The sequence below is a fragment of the Puma concolor genome, chromosome B1 (assembly GCF_028749965.1).
Source record: "Puma concolor isolate L17-30 chromosome B1, mPumCon1.1.hap2, whole genome shotgun sequence".
Taxonomy (NCBI): Eukaryota; Metazoa; Chordata; class Mammalia; order Carnivora; family Felidae; genus Puma; species Puma concolor.
Genome location: NC_141670.1, coordinates 81,052,374 through 81,076,293, shown reverse-complemented (window position 1 = coordinate 81,076,293; position 23,920 = coordinate 81,052,374). Strand labels below are relative to the sequence as shown.

The 23,920-nt window shown below is 38.0% G+C and overlaps 1 long non-coding RNA gene across 2 annotated transcripts in view; it reads right to left on the bottom strand.

The window, feature by feature from the left end:
- Nucleotides 1-1,342: 1,342 nt before the first annotated feature.
- The window catches only part of LOC147581721 (uncharacterized), a 175,858-nt gene continuing 153,280 nt past the window's right edge, over nt 1,343-23,920 (bottom strand). The window contains exons 4-5 of one of the 2 annotated variants that reach the window (XR_015250186.1): nt 15,617-15,707; nt 1,343-2,674 (exon numbers count right to left, since the gene is read on the bottom strand). This is a non-coding gene — a long non-coding RNA (uncharacterized LOC147581721). The remainder of the gene's footprint in view (nt 2,675-15,616; nt 15,708-23,920) is intronic. The other variant, XR_015250187.1, reaches the window with a different exon arrangement.

Below are 23,920 nucleotides of genomic sequence, written 5' to 3'. Positions count from 1 at the left end.
TGTTTTTGTATTAATTAATATTAGGTAATTAGCTGCTAACAACAGGAAAAAATATATAGAATTGGAATGATATTCCACAGTGTCAGATTCCCAGTTTCTTTGGCTTTGTAACTCTACTATATATGGATACCACTCCCAAGATCATTGATTGTCCACAATGGCTGCTTCCCAAGCATATGTGTGTATTTTCTCTGAAGGAAGGATGCACAGGGGAATAATGGCATGCATACTCATCCCAAGAGATGAACACATCTTTTGTGCTACATAGCGCTGGCAAGGACTTCATCACAATGTCATCGTTAGCTTCAAAGGCAGCTGAAAATATGATCTTTATTTTGAGTAGCCATGTGATTTGCTAAAAGTCAAGATCCTATAACTGTGGAAAATAAGAAAGAGTGGATGATAGGGGACAATCAGCATCAATGCTAAAGACATCAGTTCTTATATAAGAAAGAAAGACTGGATCTCTGGTGTTGAGTTTCCTCTATTGTCTAAATGGGACTGTTCTCCAAGTTTCCTCCTTGGGTAAGAATTTTCAAAGCTCTGGGTAAGGCGGGCAAGTCCTGTCTTCTTGAGTTTCTTTTAGAGTGAAAACATGGGGAAGCTATCTGGCTGTACCCTCTATGCCAGAAGACGTAGTCAGGCCTGAGGTACCAACTTGCACACCTGGAGCCTAAACTTTCAACTGAAAGTTCATTGAAAGTCTTTATAGAAGAGTTTTGGTTTAAAGTATTCCCTCTTGCTCCTAGGAGTGAGAGTGTTAAATAGGGGTTTGAGTGGTGAAATTTATCATGTACAGACTATTTTTGCCCTTATTTTCAACCTCCCTTCTCATTTCTTGCTCTTCTTGCCCTGTAGATGCTGAACAATGACTCCAGGGTTTATGTTGAAGACTGTCCTCGGCCGCTCCAGTGCTATGGCTTTCTCTACCTGTTTCATCCTTTACCCCACTCCCTTCCACTTTGTATCTTAAGGTGGTTTTTTAAATCTCTCATCCATTGATAGCTAATACCCTATTTTCATTACTGTTATTAGTATTTTTTTTGTGGTACTTACACATTTTTATTTCACTGGGATCTTGGGAGCGAAGGGAGGTACACATATGTGCTTAGTTTGTTAGCATCTAAACATTTTCCAGGAATGGAATACTGAAATAAGACACAAGAAAAATTAAGGGGAAGAAAAGAAAGGAAGGGAAATTATAGAACAAAACTAGAAAATGCGATGAAAAGTTACAGGGAGACATTGATTAAATCATAATAGTCAAGTCACAAACTACCTGTCTTAAATTTGTAATAGATAAATTAACTAATATAATTATCTAAAATTTTCGATAGGGGTACCTGGGTGGCTCAGTCAGTTAAGCATCAGACTTGGGCTCAGGTCATGATCTTACAGCTCATGAATTCGAGCCCCATGTTGGGCTCTGTGCTGACAGCTCAGAGCCTGAAGCCTGCTTCAGATTCTGTGTCTCCTCCTCTCTGCCCCTCCCCTGTCATGCTCTCTCTCTCCTTCAAAAATAAATAGGCATTAAAAAATAGAAAATAAATAAAATTTTGGATCAAATTAATTTATTTGTATGTAGGTTGGCTGTTACGCATTCTTCTTCCTAAAAATACATCTTGAGGAAATATCAAATTCCATTAGACACAATTCAATGGGACAGTAGCAGGTATCCTTATACTTGTTTAATCAGGAGAGAAGAATATGACTGAAGAGGGTCAATTTCAGGCTTCCACCTTAGAATTTGAATTTTGAGCAGCAAGACAAAGAACCCCAAAAGTTTTGGCATTTACTCCACACCAGCAGTGGCCTCCTGCCAAGATAATTCCTGCCAAGATATGGTTGTGGTTTCTGCTTCCTTAGTCTCAGAATCTGCATTGATTCCTACCAGTTCCCAAGCCCAGCTTTTCAGATCTCTGTCCATTTCCTTTTGTCTAAATGAAGTACAGCAAAATTCTGTTGCTTGGGATTAAATCCTAACTGACATAAATGTTGGCACCAGGGGCTGGATTGTGGGAAAAGGAACTTCAGGGAAGGGTTCTTACGATTGATCATCTACCTACATTAAGGTGAAAAGCAATGAAGCTCTGATTCTTGTCCTTACAAGGAAAGGTAGCAAACCATGACAACGTTGATGAAACAGCAATTATCAACCGAGATTACTTGTGAAAAATTTTCCATTGGGGAGAGTAAAAGTCTAACAGATCATGGAGCTACCACAACCAAAGATCATTGTGAAACAATGAGGAATCCAAGTATTTGCGGTTGAGTAGTTGCTTTTGGTGACACTGGATAATATAAGGAAGAGAGTGACAAACTAAAAATACTAAATCTCTGTTCTCAAAGCATGGGCTAACTGTGCTTTATATAACCATCCTGGCACAAAAAGTCAAGTGACTTAATCACAACAAGAGCTGATTCTATAGCCCAGGAAGATCTGTCATGTGAATGTCAGGGCATTCATCAGAAAAGAGTGCTGCTTTAACAATATAAATGGAGTTATTCAGGCATATTCAGAAGACATTGAGTAAGCGGAAGTCCAAAGCCCCTCTTACTATCTTCCACTGAAGCGTCTTTGCAAAGATAAATAATCCACTTTATACTCCACTGGTCACACAGCTATTCTTCCCTTGCTTGAAGATATTGTTACTTTTTTGCCTGAGGTTGTTCCCTTGAAGAAAAAATACAGTAATTTCTTTCTTACTCAGCATCTCATAATATTCAGATCTGTAATTAGATTTAAATCTCATAGTGTCCTAGGGGACAAAAATGAAAAAATACAACTCTGAGATGACTCATGTGTACACATACACACACAAGCACAGACACACATGCGCGTGTGCACAGAATTTGCTAGTTTATGTCAGCCAAATTCTAGAAACATTGTTTTTCCTCCAGAATGGATTTTTAGGGCGCCTGAACAAAAAGTGGGGAATGTAATACCAGAATTTGTAATGTAATATCAGTATAAATTTGTCATGATGGGTAGATTTTTTAAAGACTTTAGATTCCATATGCTATTTTAGGTGATTAGATACAGTTTATTTAATAGTTTCCTGGTTTAGTTAATGTATATCTGGCCAAATGGATAGTAATTTGTGTTGCAAAAAATTTGGTTTAAAGGCAGAAATTTAAAGTCTTTCAGAGATAGGGTGCTAGGGTGCCTATATCATATATGGCTCACCTTCTAACTATATTCCCTAAGAAAGTCTTAAAAATCTTCCCTTCACCAACAATTTGAGATCTAAAGAGGAAAATGCCAAACCTCTGTAAGTTCTCTACTAACTTATTTCCCTAGGTTAAAAGTGCTGGTGGGAAGTGTTATAATCGAAAAAGCACCATGACTTTAATAGAGGTGCAATGTTCCCAAGGTAGAAGAGGTCAGTGGAATTATTAAATCTCAGTGGGAGACTAGGTATATTTACCATAATATTCAGCCATGCCAATGTGTTCATTAGAATAGCTTGATCTACAGAGATCTGTGGCTATGATTAATTGGTCATGACATTGCTAGGAATCAAACTAATGGGTAACCTTTATACTTAGAACTTAATTTGTGTAAGAAGAAAAAAGATCCCCTAAACCTGATAAACAGAAGCCTGGCTTGAGTTCCCATAATAGACAGTAGAGAGTACTTATTTTTCGTTACATGCCAAGATGAGAACCACAGCCCCTTGAATGAAAGCTATGTACCCTGGAGTCCAGACATTACACCCAAAGTGCACTTGAATCTTTCTCCTTTTTTTCTTTAAAGGTAACTATATTTATTCACTCAAGTAACCATACTGGAAAAAAGAGTATACCCAAAACTTTCGGGTTGTTAGATACCATACACTAATTCTGAGTTAATGCTAATGCTAATTTTTAATCCATTATTAATAGATTTAAGGTAAATTAATTGTTTGGTTTTTTTAAGTCTAAAATAGGCCTAGTAAACTCTGGGCCCATCCTATGCTTATTTTTCTGATGGCAGGAATTTTTAGTGATCACCTGACCTTTAGAATAAAGGTTATTACGGTACAAGAGCATCAAGAGGAAGTTCTTGAGATTCTACCTTTATGCAGCAATTACAGTGGGTCAGATAATTGGAAAGATTCACCAGACTCTAGCAAGACTTACTCAAAAAGATTCCTCTGGGCAAAAGATACAGAGAAGCAGGGGCAAGAAAGCATAATGGGGGGCGCCTGGGTGGCTCAGCCAGCTAAGCGTCCAACTCTTGATTTTGGCTCAGGTCACGATCTCAGTTTTGTGAGTTCAAGCCCCACATCATGCTTCGGATTCTCCTTCTCTCTCTGCTCCTCCCCAGGTCGCCCTGTCTCCCTCAAAATAAATTAAAAACAAAAAGGTATAATGCAACCTCAGATTGGTCCTGACACCCATATACAACTTCTTTGGTTCTCCCTCATTTGCACATGATGACCTTCATCTCTAGAACAAAAGTTTACCTGGGGATCTCTTATTTATTGTTGGATTTAAGTCTTAATATATACTTTATTTTTTCCCCAATCTATGTTAAGGAATAATTGAAAAATTACTGAAAGATATAACTGCATACATTTAAAATGTACAACATGATGATTTAATATATATACAAATTGTGAAATAATTACCAAGACCAAGGTAATTAACATATTCACCACCTTATAATGAACTCTTCTGGTATGTGTGTGCTGAGAACACTTAAGATTACTCCCAGCATCTTTCAAGTATACAATTTTTTTGTGGTCGCAAATGGCAAAATTTTATTCTTTTTTATGGCTAAATAATATTCCTGTGTGTGTGTGTGTGTGTGTGTGTGTGTGTGTGTGTGTGTGACATTTTCTTTATTCATTCATCCACTGGAGGGCATTAGATTGTTTCCATGCCTTGGCTATTGTGAATAATGCTGCAATGGACATGGGAATGTAGGTATCTCTTTGAGATGAAGATTTTGTTTCTTCCCAACCCAGGAGTGAGATTGCTGGATTATGCAGTAACTCTATTTTTAGTTTTTTGAGGAACCTCCACATTGTTTTCCATATTGGCTGTACCAATTTACATTTCCACAACAGTGTACAAGGGTTTCCTTTTCATCAAGGGGTCGTTATACTCCACTGGTCACACAGCCAAAGCAGGCTATAAAGTAGGTACGGATTACCAATCTATATATTTTGATAAACAATGTAGACAAACTAGTCCAGCGTGCATTCAGGGGAGTTTCAGACTTTAAACAGCATATTAAGTGTCACTACCTAGTATATTTCATTCATATCTTGGTCATGGGAGAATAAATGGAAAGTAATACTACATCTGCAAGGAACTTCACACATGGAAAACTTAGGAGTGGAAAATTCTTTGCATATTCCTATTTGTTTCCTTGGGTTAGCTGGACAAAGTAGATGTACGTTTTGAAGAATAAAAGCTTAATCATTGTGCCACTGTTCCTGATAGAGCTTTCTTGCTGGAGCAACCTGATAAGCAGCATATACTCCCTACTCCCATATTTTGATTCGCAGAAAAACAAAACAAAACAAAACAAAACAGAAGTGATTTGCTTTTACTTAGCAAGAACAGAAGTACACTTTTATTTTCCACCTCAGTAATCTGTCAACTTTGGCTCTTTGCTGCAATTTAGTTCACAGGGACCTTAATTCTCTTACCATCTTGTAGAATATCAGGTTGGAATGCGACACTGATTGGTTGTTTAGTAGAAACTGGAGAGCAAGATATACCAGGTACTCTATACCCTCGTACTATAAGTGCATGGGAAAAGGGACAATATACATCTTATGAAAACACAGGAGTTTTCTCACATCAGTGAGGTTCTGGAGGGTTTAGATGGACAAACACTCCAATGTGAAGGACAATTTGTTGAAATTTGCCTACCCAATCAAAATGCTTATTTGCGTAACTTTGGATTTTAGAGGCTGATACGAATCCTGGCCTGTCATCACATCTGTAGTCTGTTGTCTGCCTTGAGATAATAAAACACAGTTCTTGGTTTCTGGCCCCAGGATCTGTCCTCATATCTGCCCTTCCCAAGTCTTGTTCACAGCTTCACAATGATTTTGTGAACCTCTGAAATCCATTCCAATAAATTAATTTTTCTGAAGTTAGCCAGAGTTGACTTTTATTACTTACAACTAAAGAATGTTAATTTACACAATAATTAAGGATGTAGTGCAAATGAAGTAAAACTTAATTAAAAAAACACAAATTAGTAAGTGTTAATTATAGACATCAATTATTCACATTGAACATTTTATAACATTTAATTTCTGTAAAAAATTTTTTTCAACGTTTATTCATTTTTGAGAGACAGAGAGACAGAGCATGAGCAGGGAAGGGGCAGAAAGACAGGGAGACACAGAATCCCAAGCAGACTCCAGACTCTGAGCTGTCAGCACAAAGCCTGACGCAGTGCTCAAACCCAAGAACTGTGAGATGGTGACCTGTGCTGAAGTCAGACGCTTAACTGACTGAGCTACCCAGGCACCCCTAACATTATACATTTTCTAAAGTAATAGTTGAAACTCTAAGATTCTATTAAGAAATTGCATTTAAAGAGTGGGTGCCCGGGTGGCTCAGTTGGCTAAGTGTCCAACTCTCGGTTTCGGCTCAGGTCATGATCTCATGATTTCATGAGTTTGATCCCCACATGGGGCTCTGTGCTGATTAAGAGCCTGCTTGGGATTCTCTCCCTCTGCCCCTCCCCTGCTCATGTTGTCTCTGTTTCTCTCAAAATAAATAAATAAACTTAAAAAATAAAAAAAAAAAGAAACTGCATTAAAGATTATACAGAATTACATATATTTTTCTATCGTTACATCGAGATTTGATGAAATTAGTTTAAAAAATGGAGGCTAAAATATTCTATTTGATTTTTTGTTGTTATTGTTTTGTTTTTAAGTTTATTTACTTATTCTGAGAGAGAGAAAAAGTGTGTGTGGAAGTGGGGGAGGGGATGAGAGAGAGGGAGGGACAGAATCCTAAGCAGGCTCCACCCTATCAGCCCAGGGCCTGACTCAGGCTCGATTTCCCCAACTGTGAGATCATGACCTGAGCTGAAATCAAGAGTTGGGTGCTTAACTGATTGAGCCACTCAGGTGCCCCCAAAATATTCTATTTGTGTAGTCAAGTGATTATGTGCATTTTTTTTTTAATTTTATTATTTTTTTTTTAATTTTTTTTTTTCAACGTTTATTTTATTTTTGGGACAGAGAGAGACAGAGCATGAACGGGGGAGGGGCAGAGAGAGAGGGAGACACAGAATCGGAAACAGGCTCGAGGCTCCGAGCCATCAGCCCAGAACCTGACGCGGGGCTCGAACTCACGGACCGTGAGATCGTGACCTGGCTGAAGTCAGCCGCTTAACCGACTGCGCCACCCAGGAGCCCTGTTATGTGCATTTTTTTACCTGGCTGAAAATATAAAATATTTTTGGGGTTTTACTATTTCCTATTTGTAAAATAAATTAGGTGGAGAAATCTAGTCAATATTTATTGATCTTACATAAACAGTGCACTGAACTAAATATTCTAAGGTAAAATAAAAAGCCATTTGCTTATTGATGTTTGCAAGCAATAATTTTTATGCTGAATTTAGAGTTGAAAGCATTTTTATAGATTGTACCAATGTGTATAACACTCTTCTAATTGTCCTAAGTGTTTTGCAGTTAAAAGAACCTAGAAAAATAACTTTTAAGATTCAATCAAATATAATCAGCAAATAGTTTTTGAACTACACATTCTCAAATTGTTTGGCAAGATTCTGTAAAATGCAAGAGAGCTGGAAAAGGAGAAGCAACAGGCTGAAGGCATGATACTCAGTCATACTAATGTTAGGAAAGCACATTTTAAAATTAAGGGTATAGGAAATAATTGCCTGAAAATCATCAACATCTAAGAAGCTTGGAAAGCCTTTAGGATCCAGCTTGAAAATCTTTTACCTGTCTTGACATCTAATGTATATTATCTTGGTTTTAAATTCAGTTTCAATTGTTTTTTTTCTCACTCAATGTGTGCAAACCACATTGTTTTTAATGCCAAAGTATACAGAGAACTTTCTTTTATAATGTCTTGTAAATATTAGTTGTTATTAAAACTTATTTCCCCATTTTTTTCAGTGTTTTTATACTCTGCATTCTGTTTTCTCAGACGGCTAAATCTGCCAATTAAAAAAAGTGCCATTTGAATTTGAACATACTTTATATGCTTTTTGCTAATTTTACTCATTTTGTGCCTCCACACACTGGATAAAACTACAATGACAATGTTTTCTACAAGTGTAGGCAAATTTCAACAAAATAATATGCTTTAACAGTTGTCACATCTTTCAAAAGCTTAATTATGTGTGCACATCATAATAAAAATATATGTGTATATACATATCTGCTTATATGTATATAAATATCATTTTAAGATATTAAGAGGCATATCAATATTTTCCCAATTCAATTCAGAAGTGAAATTTCCCATTTTCCAAGGACAAAGATCTAACTGTATACACAAGGGGAATTCTAAATTCATGAACAAAACATATATTCTATATGTATCGAATATATGTAAGCATATTTTATATATAAGCATATTATATATTTACATATAGATTATATATTCTATAGAATATATATATTATATAGAAGAGATCATGTGATCTCATGATCTTTTTACGTAGGGGCACCTGGGTGGCTCAGTTGGTTGAATGTCTGACTCTTGATTTTGGCTCAAGTCATGATTTCATGGTTTGTGAGTTCGAGCCCCATGTCAGGCTCTGTGCTGACAGCACAGATACTGCTTATGATTCTCTCTCTCTCCTCTCTCTTCCCCTCCTCTGCTCGTGCTTGCTCTCTTTCTCAAAATAAATAAACATTAAAAAAAAAATGTTTAAGTAACATAGGGGACCGCAAGGAAAAACAGAACGTCAGTGAACCAAAAACATACCCAGGAAGAAAGCATTTTGAATATTATAAAAAAAAAAAAAGTTTTAAAAATAATAACTTCAGTGGTTCTATGAACAATTTTAACAATATATATAAGCATATAAACATATTATATATTATATTGAATATAATAATATTTTTCAAAGATTGTTATAAATAAGATGATAAATATCACATTTGGTAAAATTCTATAACTTCCAGTTCAGTCTCATACTAAAATAACTTTATTAAATAAAAGTATAAATAAAAGCTGAATTAGACATAACAAAAAAATATGGAGTAGCAGTCCTATGCACTAAATTTGAAAGTCTAAATCCATTCATCCATCCAACCAACCATTCATCTATCTATCCTTCCATTCATCACTTCAGTAGGCCAGGTAGTCTGCTAGAGTAGGAATACAAAGATAAATCATGTTCTCAGTGAACTCACAGTCTAGGAATCAAGACAGACATGCAAAAGAGACAACTATTGCTTTGTTTTTAAGCTCTGTGACCCATCTGCACCAGCATCAGAAAGAACTGGACTGATGTCCTTTTCTTCTCAATCACTTAAGTCCTAGCCATCCCATTCCGGTCCCCAGGCTGTGCCTAATCCTCTCTGCTCCTGACTCATTCAGTCTCAAATTCTGCACTCAGATCTAATTCTCCTCTAGTACTGACCTCAGGACACCCAGGCATTCACACCCCATGAGTTATGTTCCTTCAGCCAGTTTGCATAACCAATTATTCTAATGGGACCTGGTACAGCACAGACCATAATGGCCAACGTGCCTCCTTGGATCATCCAGTCCTGCGGAAATCTACAGTACCACATGATAAGTGCTATAAAATAACATCACCTTGGGTGCCTTGAGGAGGGACTATGCAGCTTCCCAGGACTGAGTGGAAGTTTGACAGCTACAAAACACTTTATAGAGAATAATGTTTGAAATGTAATTTTGAGTCTCGAAAAATGAGTACATGTGTGCCAGGTATACAGAGAATACAATGGCAGAAAACCTTAGCTCTTTAGATTCACATGAATTCTAGAATATAGGGACACAGAGGTGTGGAAGATGAAGTCATCCCCAAACAACATAGCAATATAAAAATCTGAGCTCCAACCAAGGCAATGAAAAACTGAGCACACAATAACATATTCATCAGTTTAGTATATTTGGGATTATAATTGGAACAGATATTGATTTTATAGTATTAGTTATAGTCAGGACAGGGAAAATTATGAATGTTCCTCAAGAAGAGTGAAATAAAGTAAAAAGGGCATCAGTTCTTTATGGGTGAAACTGGTTACTTACAGGAACATTCTACAAAGAACCTTGGTTGATCTGACTCCAAAGATTTTCTCCTAAATTATTATTTTAGCTTTCTTTCCTCTTATCCCATGCTTAACAATAATATGTATAATTTCCTTCTCTTTGTAGAGAAGGACAGAAGTTGTGTTTTGGTTAACCAACTATGAATATTTAGGTTATCCTTGAAATTATATTCTCACTACAAATAAATTAATATATTCCCACCAGAAATGCACTGGCATTTGGCTTATGTGTCAGCATATGTCTTTAGTTATTTTGTGTTTACTAAGGTTGTTCACCACTGGATATGCTGTAGTCATGGTTCTGGATTTTCAAAACTGAGGAACAGGTCTTTGTCTAGAGTAATCCATCCAGAAAGAGCCATCTTATGAAGGCCAGGTTAGTGACCATTGACTTCTCTTGGTAATTACCCCCATCTTGACCCTCTTTATTACAAAAGTAATTATGGTTCTATGTGATTTATTCAAAATTTTTAAGTAGGGCCACATGGGTGGCTCAGTTGGTTGAGTGTCTGACTCTTGACTTTGGCTCAAGTCATGATCTCATGGTTCGTGAGTTCGAGCCCCGTGTCAGGCTCTGTGCTAACAGCACAGATACTGCTTATGATTCTCTCTCTCCTCCTCTCTCTGCCCCTCCCCTGCTCATGCTTGCTGTCTCTCTTTCTCAAAATAAATAAACATTAAAAAAAATTTTAAGTAACATAAGGGACCACAAGGGAAAATAGAAAGTCAGTGAACCAAAAACATACCCAGGAAGGAAGAATTTTGAATATTATAAAACAAAGTTTTAAGAATAACAATTTCAGAAGACCATGGGGGAAGGGAAGGGGGGAAAATAGTTAAAACAGAGAGGGAGGGAGGCAAACCCTAAGAGACTCTTAAATACAGAGAATAAACTGAGGGTGGATGGGGGTGTGGGGGACAGGGGAAAATGGGTGATGGGCATTGGGGAGGGCACTTGTTGGGATGAGCACTGGGTGTTGCATGTAAGCGATGAATGATGGGAATCACCCCAAAAACCAAGAGCACACTTTACACACTGTATGTTAGCCAATTTGACAATAAATTCTATTAAAAAATAATAATTTCAGTGGCTCTTTGAACAATTTTAGCAGTAACATCTTTACATTTTTTTTCTAGGATAATCAGATAACTGAGAATATCTTATCCATCACAGTGGCCGTGAGAATGCACCTCAGAGACCATTGACTTGACTACAGGGTGTGTAATTAACCAAGGGTACCAGCTACTGTGTTTTGAAATTTGTGGTTCCACACCTCCCAGAGGTCATTCCCAGCCAATGACTGTGTGCAGAAGAGGTACTAAAGCAAACCCATTCTTGACTTCTCTGAAGGCCAACTTTGGCTTAAGGATTCCCTATTGTTTCCCCAAACCTTCTATCAGTCTAGGGTAGTTCCACCAAACCTCTCTCTCTCCTTTATTTGAGATCAGAAGTACATCAGAGTCTGATGGCTCTCTTAGCCTTCTCTAGCTCCCTCCCTATTTTCTCTCAAAGAAGCATTTCTTCAAATAAAATCCTTGCATATTACCTACCTCATCTTTGCATCACCTTCTGAAGGACCCTGAACAACACTTCTAAAAATTTTTCTAAATTCTCTTCAACATTTTATGCCATGGTACAAAAGGTAAGAATTCCAACTGGGCTAATCCTCCCAGTGGGCAGAATATTGAATGGTATATCCTCTTGTCCACTTAACCCAGATGGAGGAAGTGTTTGAGGAAAGAGTCCATGCTGATATATGGGTATTATCTATTAGTTTTCCTAAAAGATCAGAGACATGGGAGAAGCAAGATTGCTGACATGGAAGTTTGGATAAGAGTTATATGGGTAGGAGCACCTGGGTGGCTCAGTCGGTTAAGCGATTTTTGGTTTCAGTTCAGGTCATGATCTCACAGTTCATGGATTCAAGCCCTGTGATGGGCTACGTGCTGACAGTACAGAGCCTTCTTGGGATTCTCTCTCTCCCCCTCTCTCTGTGAACCCCCCTGCTCACTCACTCTCTGTATCTCAAAAAATAAACATTAAAAAAAAAAAGAGTCTGGATAGACTACTTTGAATAGACCCAGAGTGGATAAAAGAGTCTCTTAACAGTCAGGTAGACTTTCCTGCTCAGTGGAGGTAAATTTATTCTAGAGCTTACTCAATGGTTTATGAGCAACATGATCATATTGGTAGGAAAGGAAGGAACACATGGATAGGCACAGTAACGAGCATTTTCCCACCCCACAGATGACCTAGTTTTTGCTACTGCTGAGAGCCCGTTTTGCAAGTAGCAATAAATAACCCCATGTTCCTGATTGGATACCATATTCTAGAAGGACCAATCTACTAGCTAATAGTATGCTGGTTATACTATATCCCCTCCATCACAGAGGAGGCAGTATTTTGTCCTAACTAGAACAGACATGTATTCTGTATATATATTTGCCTTCCCTATTGGCTATGCTTCTGACAGCAGCATCACCTATGGACTTATAAATGCCTTATTTATGGCTACAATGCAAATGGCTTCTCGGGGATGAAACAAGGGAGTTTGTTGATACTCATGGTTTAACTGCTTTAACACATAATCTATTATCCATAAGATCCTGACCTTATAAAAGGAAACAAATGAAGACTTAGAGCTCCAGCTGACACACACTACTTTCTAAGTTTGGGATGTTGTGCTGTAGGATATAGTATGTACTCTGAAACAAGAATCAATGTATGGTGCTGTTTCCCAGAGCCAGGATACTTAGGTCCAAGAACACAGAGAATAGGGATGGTACTGCTTGGTACACCTAATATCCCATTTGCAAAACTTTACTTCTCAACAACACAACCCTAGGATGTACTGAGATACAGCTCCTTAGTACCAAAGGGAGAAATGATTCTACCAAGGGGCACATTTTGTTTCCATTGAGTTAGAGTAGCTAAGACTGCTATCTGGTATTTTGGTTTCTTCATAATGGTTATAATATTGATTAGATGGTTGATCTTGCCTACCAAGAAAAAAGGAGAAATCAGGATGAAACCAAGGGGAGCCTTGGCAAGGATTGCCTTCCAGAACCTCTGTGTCTAATAGTTAAAGTTATTAGAAGACCCAACAATCTCAAATATTTGGAAACACCGGGGCGCCTGGGTGGCGCAGTCGGTTAAGCGTCCGACTTCAGCCAGGTCACGATCTCGCGGTCCGGGAGTTAGAGCCCCGCGTCAGGCTCTGGGCTGATGGCTCAGAGCCTGGAGCCTGTTTCCGATTCTGTGTCTCCCTCTCTCTCTGCCCCTCCCCCGTTCATGCTCTGTCTCTCTCTGTCCCAAAAATAAATAAATGTTGAAAAAAAAATTAAAAAAAAAAATTTGGAAACACCAAGGACTTGTAACCACTTGGAATGCATTTTTAAGTTATTCCAAGACATAAACTGATTAAATCGAAAAAAAAAAAGATAAAATAAAAGGAAAATGTACAGTGGAGAGGAAAATTGTATATACTTTTATATAATCGTGTATGACAAGTTGTAGAAATAAACAAACTTTCATCTACCTAAAATATCGACATGAAATCATACCAGAACTTGAGCATGATGGATATTACTGAACAATCTTGGATCTGTAACACGCAATATTTTTGGTTGACTCCTTTTGGGTATGGAATGACCATTACTTTGGTTGCACAAATGAGAACTGTATTACGGAGGGTAGTAACTTTTCTTTTTAAAATATGTGTAAGTATAGGAAAACTGGTGTATGTTGACAGTGGGCAGCCAGAATGGTAGGTCATAATGGGAATTTGTCATTCTGTTTTAGTCATTCTGCTTCTGAACCTTCTACTCATATTTTAGGAAACCTTGTAAGCTATAAGAAGTTCACTTCCGGGTACAGAAGCTCAGTATGACAAAACATTACTTTTTGAGACTCCTTTGCAATGAGCGTACTGATACACTGCCAGTGTCAGCCAATTAGAGACATCTGCTTCAGACTTTGAACCACAAGTGACTCATGCAAACACATAACGATCATGCAGAAAATGGCAAGGCTGAGAGTAGTGACAGTGATTATGTTGTTTTCAGAGGCAGCAGAGGCAGCACTGTCTAGAGCCCAGGGCCAACACTGATAGACTTAGAAGTCCAAGGTGGGGCATCTGTGCCCACAGAGTCTCCCTGGCACTAGTTACGAGGCAGGATTTGGAGTATTGTTCAAGGATTCATGTTTGGTCTCCACTCTGTGAATATTCTGTAAAAGATCAAATATGATTTTAACAAAATTTTGTCTGACTGTAATAGACAGAGCTAATTTTTGTAATTGAGACCTTTTTGCCATTGAGAATATGATTAATACTCTGTTTTGTGAATAGGTAATTTGAGAGCCTTTTGGCTCTTACTGCCCAAAGTAGCCTGTGTTGCCTTTACGTGCCTTCAAGATCAGCCCCAACCTGCTAGATACTGACCCTACTGTTTGAATACTTTGTTTCAGGCCTGGTTAGGATTAGCTCTGCCTCTAGAGCTTTGTGAAGCTACTCACAGATGTGTACCATGTATTCAGTTCTTCCATTTTGCTTCAGTTTTCCCAGCTAATAAGCAGCAGACCTGGGATTTATTTAGACTTTGTGACTCCAAAGTCCTTGCTCCTAATCATCACCTCCTACTGACTTTAGCTACATCTCACAGATGGGAATGGTCCCTTTGAAGGTGAGTGGCCTCCTCGAGACTCTTCCAAATCACGTCATTATATAGTCTCCATATAATCTGACAGACTACCACCTACTGACAATAGCATTCATGTTGATTAGCAAGCTATACTATTAGAACTTCTTCTAATATCATCCACATTAACTATCCTGCACCTTTCACTTCATTAATGTACCCCTCATATCTTAGCACTTGCCCTATATAAGTGTATCTTTTACTAACTTCCTCTCCCCAGAAAGAACAGAACTGTCCTGGCATCCTCTTCGGCCTGGGTGGCACCAATGGAATTACCGTTCCTTCCACTTCCTGCCATCTCAAACTCCTGGTATACTTTCTCAGGGCTCAGGTTGGTCCTCTATCAATCCATACAACTGGAATAATGTAACACTTTATAGTTCATCTAGAATTCCATGTCTTAACTTGGGTGATTAACAAAGGAACAATTAGAGAAAGCTAATTGAATTGGAAAAAGATAATGACTCCAGAATTCCTGACTCCAGACTTCATGGGCACTCCAGTAAGTGATTTTTCCGTATTTTTTGCAGCCCCACATTTTCCTCTCTTCTGATTCCAGAATTGTTTTTGAAATGGTAGCTGTCTTTGTGAAAAGAAGAAACCTTTAAAGGTGCAGAAGGATATTTGATGAGGCTGTTTTAACTGAATAAAAGCTTACCACAAATACAATTTACTTACTTTATGCACTTAATTCTGTATGAAATTCATAGGTAGGAGGCATATTTTATAAAAGCAGAATCTTGCTGGGTTGATGAATCTTGCTGGTTTCCTAACAGAAAAAAATGGGTGTCTCACTTGAAATACATAAGCTTTGAAAATTCTCCAAATCATTTCTCCTTTTTTTAAACATTCAGATTGAAAGATGAGATGGAGACAGGAGTGCTGTTGATGATCAAATGAACAACCATTGCAAGCATTCTCAGTAGATAGAGCTCATCCTGAAAGTCATTAAACACATAAATGCTGGAAGAGAACATCAGTGTCATGTTTCGTTGCTCCAACAACACATAGAAGGAAGAGCAAAGTATTTTTTAAAAACTTGATACCCAAATTGTTTATTTCAGCATTTCCATTTTACCCTTCATTACCTTTTGTTCCAGAGACAAAAAGTTGAAAATCATGATAGAAAATTGCAGATGTTTTCCAATAGCTCATTATTATAAATATGGATGAAATTCATAATAAAAATATTTTTCATTTTTTCTCCTGCTGGTGCAACCAAAACTATCCAAGCAGATGATTAGTTAATAAAGTAAAGAGCAATGTATACAGTCAGTTCATAGCAGGCTACAGGTACCAAGGAGGATGAATCAAAAGGGTTTGAAAACAGTGACAGGAGGAGGTTGTCAAGTGAAACTCTGAGCTGTAAAAATCAACGCTCATAAGCAGACTAAGCATCCGTAAAAGTAGCCCATTGTGCAAAATGGCTTATGAGTGTTGCCTCTGAGAACTTGTGGCTGTAAAGACCTACTTGTGTTTTCTGAAAGTTGTGCTTATAATCAATTCCACCAAAATATAAGTTGCCCAGAAGAGAGAATGTCATGACTGATAAAAACAGCAGAAGGGTGTGCATGGGGAAGAATTTGCCAAGTATCCAAAGCAGTCTCCAGAGAAGCTGGGTTGACTTCAATGGCCAGTTTCAGTTATCTAGCCAGAGACTTCCCTAGAGTAATGCAATATAGGTGGTCAAAGCCTGACAGACCCATCTTTTAAGGACATCTGATTCTTTTCTTATTCTGTGCTCAGGAATAGACTTTCTGATCGACATTTATTATCTACAGCGAAATGGGAAGTTATGTCTTAAGTTAACAGTCAGGATCTGTTGCTTTGTCAAATATAGATTCGAGCATAAACTGGCAAACTGATGCATAAACTAATCTTTTAAGATTTTTGGTTTATGCAAATCAACTTCTACATCCTGATTATTTCTTGGCAAACTGGTAAGCATTTGTTTTTTGAATCTGTCAAGCTGTAAACTAGACAATGAGGTAGTGCTTCCACCAAAGACTGCCTTCTCATGAAACTCTACAAAGACATTGGCTTCAATATCTTTTTCTTGCCCCAATGAGTATTATAGCTATTCAATTGGTCTATGTTTCCAACCTGGAAAGACACAGGAGTCCAAATTAGGATGAAATTTACTACTGTAAACTTATATTCCAATCTTCATACAAAGAAGTATTATATATTTAGGACTAAAATTATCACTGTAGAAACAAAACATTTTATAAGTACTACCATTTTCCTTCATAATCCTTTCAAAACAAGAAGGAATAAATAATTATAAATTTTAAATCAGAGCTGGGAATTCTAAATAGTACATTTTACACTTGGCTATTCACCTTAGCAGACTAATATTAGAACAGAGTTTTGACTTTTTTTTTTAAATTTTCAAGTGGGAATCTTATAATTCTTTCAGTTCTTTATCCCACATAAAATTATGAACTATCCACTTTTTATTCTTATATTACTCTAAATTTACCCAACAACATTAGTTATGCTCTTTCATATCACTTCTAAGCACTGAAAATATGTTAAATGAGTCTCCACTCCAGTGGTCATTTGGACATTTTATTCTAGGGGGAGTGAGACACAAGTAGTAAATGAGTAAACAAGGTGATTTTAGGGCTATGAAATAAGATAAAACAGGATAATATAATTCATGATTGTGTGTGTGTGTGTGTGTGTGTGTGTGTGTGTGTGTGTACGTGTGTTGGAGATGTTTGTTTAGAGTGGATTCTTAGAAAAGGCCTCCATGTAAAAGTGTCATTTGAGCCGAAATCGTGGAAGAGTCAGGCAGGGAGCTGGGGTGGGGTGGGGAGCATCATAGGTAGATGGAAAAGAACAGGCAAATCTCCAGAGGTGGGAGCAGAGTTGATATGTGGCTGTGTGGCAGACAGACAACTCAGGCGCCTCCCTGTGACTGCCTCTTTCTTGTGTTCACACCTTTGGATAATTCCTTTCTCTTGTGTGTATTATCTGTGACTTACTTCTAACCAATAAAATATGGCAAAAGTGTGAAAGGTCACTTCCATGATTATTTTTTGTAATATAAGATTTTATCTTGTCATCCAAGTCACTCCAGTCTCTCTCTCTGTCCCTCTCTCTCTCTCTGTTGTTGGTTTTGAAAAAGTCACAGCCCAAAGAAACCAAATGCTCCCCAAAAAAACACACTAGTGAGAAAACAGATACCTCCTTAGTTGAGCCTTCAGATGAGAATTCAGCCCTGGACAACCACTTGATTTCATTCTATGGGACTCTAAGCACAGTCTTAGAGTCCCAACCCATGGAAACTATGAGATAATAGATGTGTTATTCTAGGTTGTAAGTTTGTAATGATTTGTTACAAAGCATAGAAAACTAATACATAGCCTGACAGTTAAAATACATATTTGACTGGAGGGTAACAATCCAAGGGGAGAGCGGGTACATATGAGGTGATGTAGAAGGGTGACTACATAGAATCTTTAGCCATGATAAGGAAGTTAGATTTTATTACAAGCATGTTGCAAAATCAGTAGAGAGATTTAAGCAAGAAAGTGGCATGATTTTTATGATGTGTTTAAACGTTTCCTGGCTACTTGTGAAAGATGGGCTATAGGAGGCCCAGAGTGGACAGGAAGACTTCTCAGTAGGCAGCTGCATTCATTAGACAAGGTGAGAGAATGAGGTGGCTCAGATTAGGGTAGAAGTGAAGTACGGTGAAAAAAAAGCCAGGAAAAATTTCAATGCAGCTACCAAATCCTAGACATTTGGATTTAGCAATAGAAGGACAGTGATTTCTTTACTACAATGGAGAAATCTGAAAGAGGGTAAGTTGGGTTTCTAAGCTGGAACAGAGAGAGAGAAAATCCAGAGCGTTGCATGTTAAATTAAGAGGTCTATGAGAGGGGCACCTGAGTGACTCAGTTGGTTGGCTCAGGTCATGATCTCATGGTTCGTGAGTTTGAGCCTCACATCAGGCTCACTGCTGTCAGCCTGTCAGTACAGAACCCACTTCGGATCATCTGTCCCCCTCCCCCTGCTTCTCCCCCACTTGCACTCTCCAAAAAATAAATAAATATTTTTAAAAAGAGGTCCGTGAGATATTCTAAAGGAAGAGGTCAGGGATGCTACTGAACAAACAGGTCTGGAACTCAGTATTAGTGATATATATTTGGAAGAAAATGAAATACTGATTGCAATTAAAATCAAGAATGGGATGAAAATCATCAAAGAAGGAAGTGTTAGCAGGCTATGTAATAAGAAAGGAATTAAATAAATACATAAACTTTCTGTTGACACTGAATAGAGAACTGTGCTTTGTCAACATTGATACCAGTAGGCTATTATCACTATGTTCCACAACATTCATAAAATACATATTTAATGTGCACTTAGTATTTACTTGGAATTTTGAGAATGGGAGTAATATGATAAAGTAAAACCAAGGATGGCTAAAGTTCTACTGCAGCCTTCTTTGTGAGCAGCTCCTACCTGGGGTGAGATTTCACATTTCCCTCTCACCCCTACCCTGTTTCTATTTGAGCCATTGATTCAGTCCCAGTGAACTGACTCTGCTCATCTACCTTCACTCTTTACTGGTTTTATGTGGTCTCTTTGCTTCTAGCCTTCCAGCCATTAGTCATGTTTGTTTAAATAGCAATATTAATTTAGTAGTTAAAAATGATTGCTTTCGGGGCGCCTGGGTGGCGCAGTCGGTTAAGCGTCCGACTTCCGCCAGGTCACGATCTCGCGGTCCGTGAGTTCGAGCCCTGCGTCAGGCTCTGGGCTGATGGCTCAGAGCCTGGAGCCTGTTTCCGATTCTGTGTCTCCCTCTCTCTCTGCCCCTCCCCCGTTCATGCTCTGTCTCTCTCTGTCCCAAAAATAAAAAATAAACGTTAAAAAAATAAAAATAAAAAAAAAATAAAAATGATTGCTTTCAAAATAAAATTACCTAATGGGATACATTTAAACTATACCCTCTCTTACACTAGTTGTAGTGATGTTAACCCATGACAGCAATGGATTATGGTTACAGAATCAAATAAACTGATAATAATAAACTAAGGTTATACAAAGGTGTGATTTGGTTAAAGGAAACAGAGATAATCCCCCACTAGGTTTTTACTGTAGGATTTCTCACTTCTCAAGAGTGACTTATCTTTCTTTCATGAGCCAAAAAAACCTGGAGCTTGCAAGTGCCTCAGGCAAGTGAGTTTGAAGGTCTTCCTCAAGACTGAATGAAAGATAATAATCAAAATCTAGGTCAAGATACTATTTATTCTATAGAGAATTGTTTAAGCTAATGCTTTAAATTTAAGTCAGAACACATTTTAATACATGATTCATACGATGCCTATCAGATATTCTTAATGACTGCACACATTGTAATCTCATTCGGACTGTTTTACTTTGAGGAATTTTCTAACATCAAGTAGTACAGCTATTAAATTATCATTACAAAGATATCAAACTTCCTTCATTGCATCTAACTATTTCTCAAGACACAGGTATGCAGTATGAGTCTGAAAGGTTTAGAAACTTCAATACAGTTTTCAGAGAGAGAATGAAAACAAAGGGTTTGTAGCAAAAAAGAGAGCGCAAGAGAGAATGAAACAGAATAGAAAAAGTGGAAAGGAAAAGGGATCTAGTCTGATCCATGACAAGAAAAGTTTACTTTTGGAGAACCAGAAGGAAGCCATTGCTGGTTATCATCAGCAATAGCACAGGCATAACCATAACCATAAAATAGAAGAAGTGAAAAAAATTTGAGAAGGATACAAGAAAAAATTTTAAAGTGGTAAAAAATTGGTGGGGAATAAAAATAATTATCCATCATACATACTTTTCTTTGTTTTTTGAGAGAGAGAGAGGAGAGAGAGAGAGAGAGAGAGAGAGCAAGTGGGAAGGGGCAGAGAGAGGGAGATACAGAATCTTAAGCAGGCTCCATGCTTAGCACAGAGCCTTAGCACATGGGGCTTGATCTCACAACCATGAGATCATGACCTGAGCCAAAATCAAGAGTCTAATGCTTAACTGACTGTGCCCTGATTCACCATACATACTTTTCTATGGGAGAAATTAAGCTATATTGCATATGCTCTACATTTCAACGAAAGCATTCTAGTTTGTACTATATACCAAGTGAACACTGGCATTTAAGAGTATGTAAATGTAAGTATATGTTAATGTAAACATTAAGTACTTTACTCTGAAAGTTTCCTCATATTATCAATTCATTCATAGAGTTAGTTATGAATTCTGGTTCCATATGAAGAAGTATACATCAGAGCTTGAATGAGATTAGGATAAAGTCAAAGTGAGTACCAAAAAATTCAGAGATAGCTAGCTGCCTTGTTAATATCAAGAAAATAAGAAAACAGATCAAAATTGCACTCTCTGGCTGAGGACTTCATATAACAACCGGACTATCTGGAAGAAAACAATAAAGTGTTAAAAGAGGTAGAAATAGCGTGTTTGAGTTCTATTAGAATAAGTTATCACTTGCATACTCTGAAGTCTACAGATGCTAAGGAGGTGGATTGGAGAACTAGGGTTCTGAACTGTGGGATGAAGGAGTTATTTACAGTAAAGTTCACATACTCAGCAGTGAACTTGGAAGAGAAGGCCTCTTCTGATTAGCCCCTGAAAACAAGGAGAGTGAAGTACGGCAGTGGTAACTGGCTAGTGGTCTATAGGGAGGTCAGATCGCATGAAGGAGCAAAGGATTAATGACAGCAAGGCCAGGTTTCTGATTCTGTTTTATGACCCCAAATTTCACTGAACTTCCAGTCAACTTTCTCATAAAATGATGACTAATGGTCACAAGGAGTAACCTTGTGGGTTAGAATTCTTAGTTGCTAAAGAATTTCCGTAACTGCCAGTGGCTCACTGGTAGTTTTCTAGGCAAATGGGAAATCATCCAGTCCGAATTACAATTGAAGGATTGAGGTCCAAAGAGATGAAATGATCATCTGGCCAAAAGTGAAGGCAGAATAACACAGGTCAACCAACTCTAAAAAAGTCAGGCCTTTCTCCAACACACTACAATAAAGGCACAGTGTCATCTCTCCTTCAGAGACAAGATGGATTACTGAAATTTACAAGTAAGCCCTGAACTTCCTTTTCAGCTAAAATGTCCAACTTTCCTCTGGCAAAATCAGAGTAAATCACAGAGAAATAATAGAACCCAAATGATTTAAGTTTCATCTCCTTTTATTTCCTCTTTGATTTCTTATGGAGTTGCAAATGAGCAATGAAAGGGCCAAAAGTAAGAAAGGAGAAAAAGAAAAGGATATAGAAAATCCACAAAGTGATTAGTCAGCCCCAACGTAGCTGAGGATTAATACTAACATATTTATTTGGTATAGATTAAAAGCCTTCACTACGTTCTAAAATATCAAAGAACCCAAGTGAATCTGGACCTGGCAGAACAATTTCTCTGGAATATAATGACTTGCCAGTTTCTCCCAGAATCCATTGAAGCTTATTATACGAAACTGAGGCACTATTCCTCCTATCACTAAAGGTATAATTGTAACTGAAAATATAAATGGCCTACTGGTGAGACGTTCCTGCATCATTTGCTTGCCTTCCCATCTTCTGCACTGGACAAGTACAGGAAGGAAACAGAAGATCTTTAGATGGAGTAGAGGAAGAGAGTATTCCTTTGCACTTCTGAGCACGTGCACACATACAGCATGCTCCTGAGGAGTAATCAGGCAGTTTCTTCCTGAAGAGTTGTCATTCAACCCACACCAAACTATACAAATGTCAAAGGGTCAAAGTCCTGGAGAGTGTTTTCCTGAGGTGGCTAAGCTCACCTCCACCACCTTTCCTGGGCTCACAGCCTCATTTATGGTATGTTAGAAAGCCTCTGTGGCCAGTGAGTCCATTCTCCTGGATTCCATTTTATTTCAGCTTCCCAATCCCAGATGATCCCAGTCCTTTGGTCTCTAAAACCATTTTTTCTCATCCTTCCAGGTAACTGTTCCCTTGACCCACACTCTACCCATAGTTATGTCATTTTCTCCCACCTTATTTCCCTTGCTAGTAGTGAGTAGGAGAAATTTTCTAAATTTGAGAGCAATGAACAGAGGGAGCTAAGGAAGAGGAAGACACCCCCATAGGGGTCTGGCCTAAAGGCAGAATATCTAAAAAATCACCCTACCTTCCTACAAAGGTGAATCTTCTGGTGGATCATCTCCTGTATCTTTGAGTGTGTCCTTCCTGACTGTTTTGGGTGCAGATTCTAGGAAGGATGGGCAGAATATAAGAGTAGAAAGTCAATTATTCCCCTCAAACAATCCATTTTTTGGGTGTCGCTGCATGAATTTAAGTTCTGTTTGTTGAAAACCTCTATGTGTCAGTTTATTAGGATGGTGTTGTATAAGTTGATATCAACTCCATTAGCAAAAAGAAAGATACCAGATTTTATGTGCCTTGAAGATATGGTAAAGTTAAATACCCCTTATTCAGACCCCCTCGGGAACACGAGGTCAAAGACACCACTGTGTATTTCAGGCTTCCAAGGGGAGGAGGTGCAAAGTGGGGGCTGAAATTCAGCCCATTTCCACTTGCCTTCTGTGGGCCCTAAACAGGGCTGCAATCCCTGAAGGGAGGATGACTTCTTTATAATTCCTTTCTCTTTTGGTAGTGCCTGAACCTGGGAAATTACTTTTCTTTATTTTTTTCTCTCTAAAGGAGAAGCTAGGTTTGATCACTTAACAGGTGTACAGTGTATGGAAGGTGCAAGATTAGTAACTTAGTTCAGACATTAGGAGTAAAGAGGCTGAGTGAGATCAACAGCAAGGGTTTTAAAAAGTCCCTCATCACCTCAGTAGGAATAAACATGGAATGGATGCTCGCTGTGAACCAGGCACTGCCCTGAGCACTTTTTCATGTCATATATCATAAGACATCTTCAACAACTTAATGAGAGAGCTGCCATTATTATTTCCTCTTTTAGAGGTGAGATCATGCAGCCATTGCATTTTACTC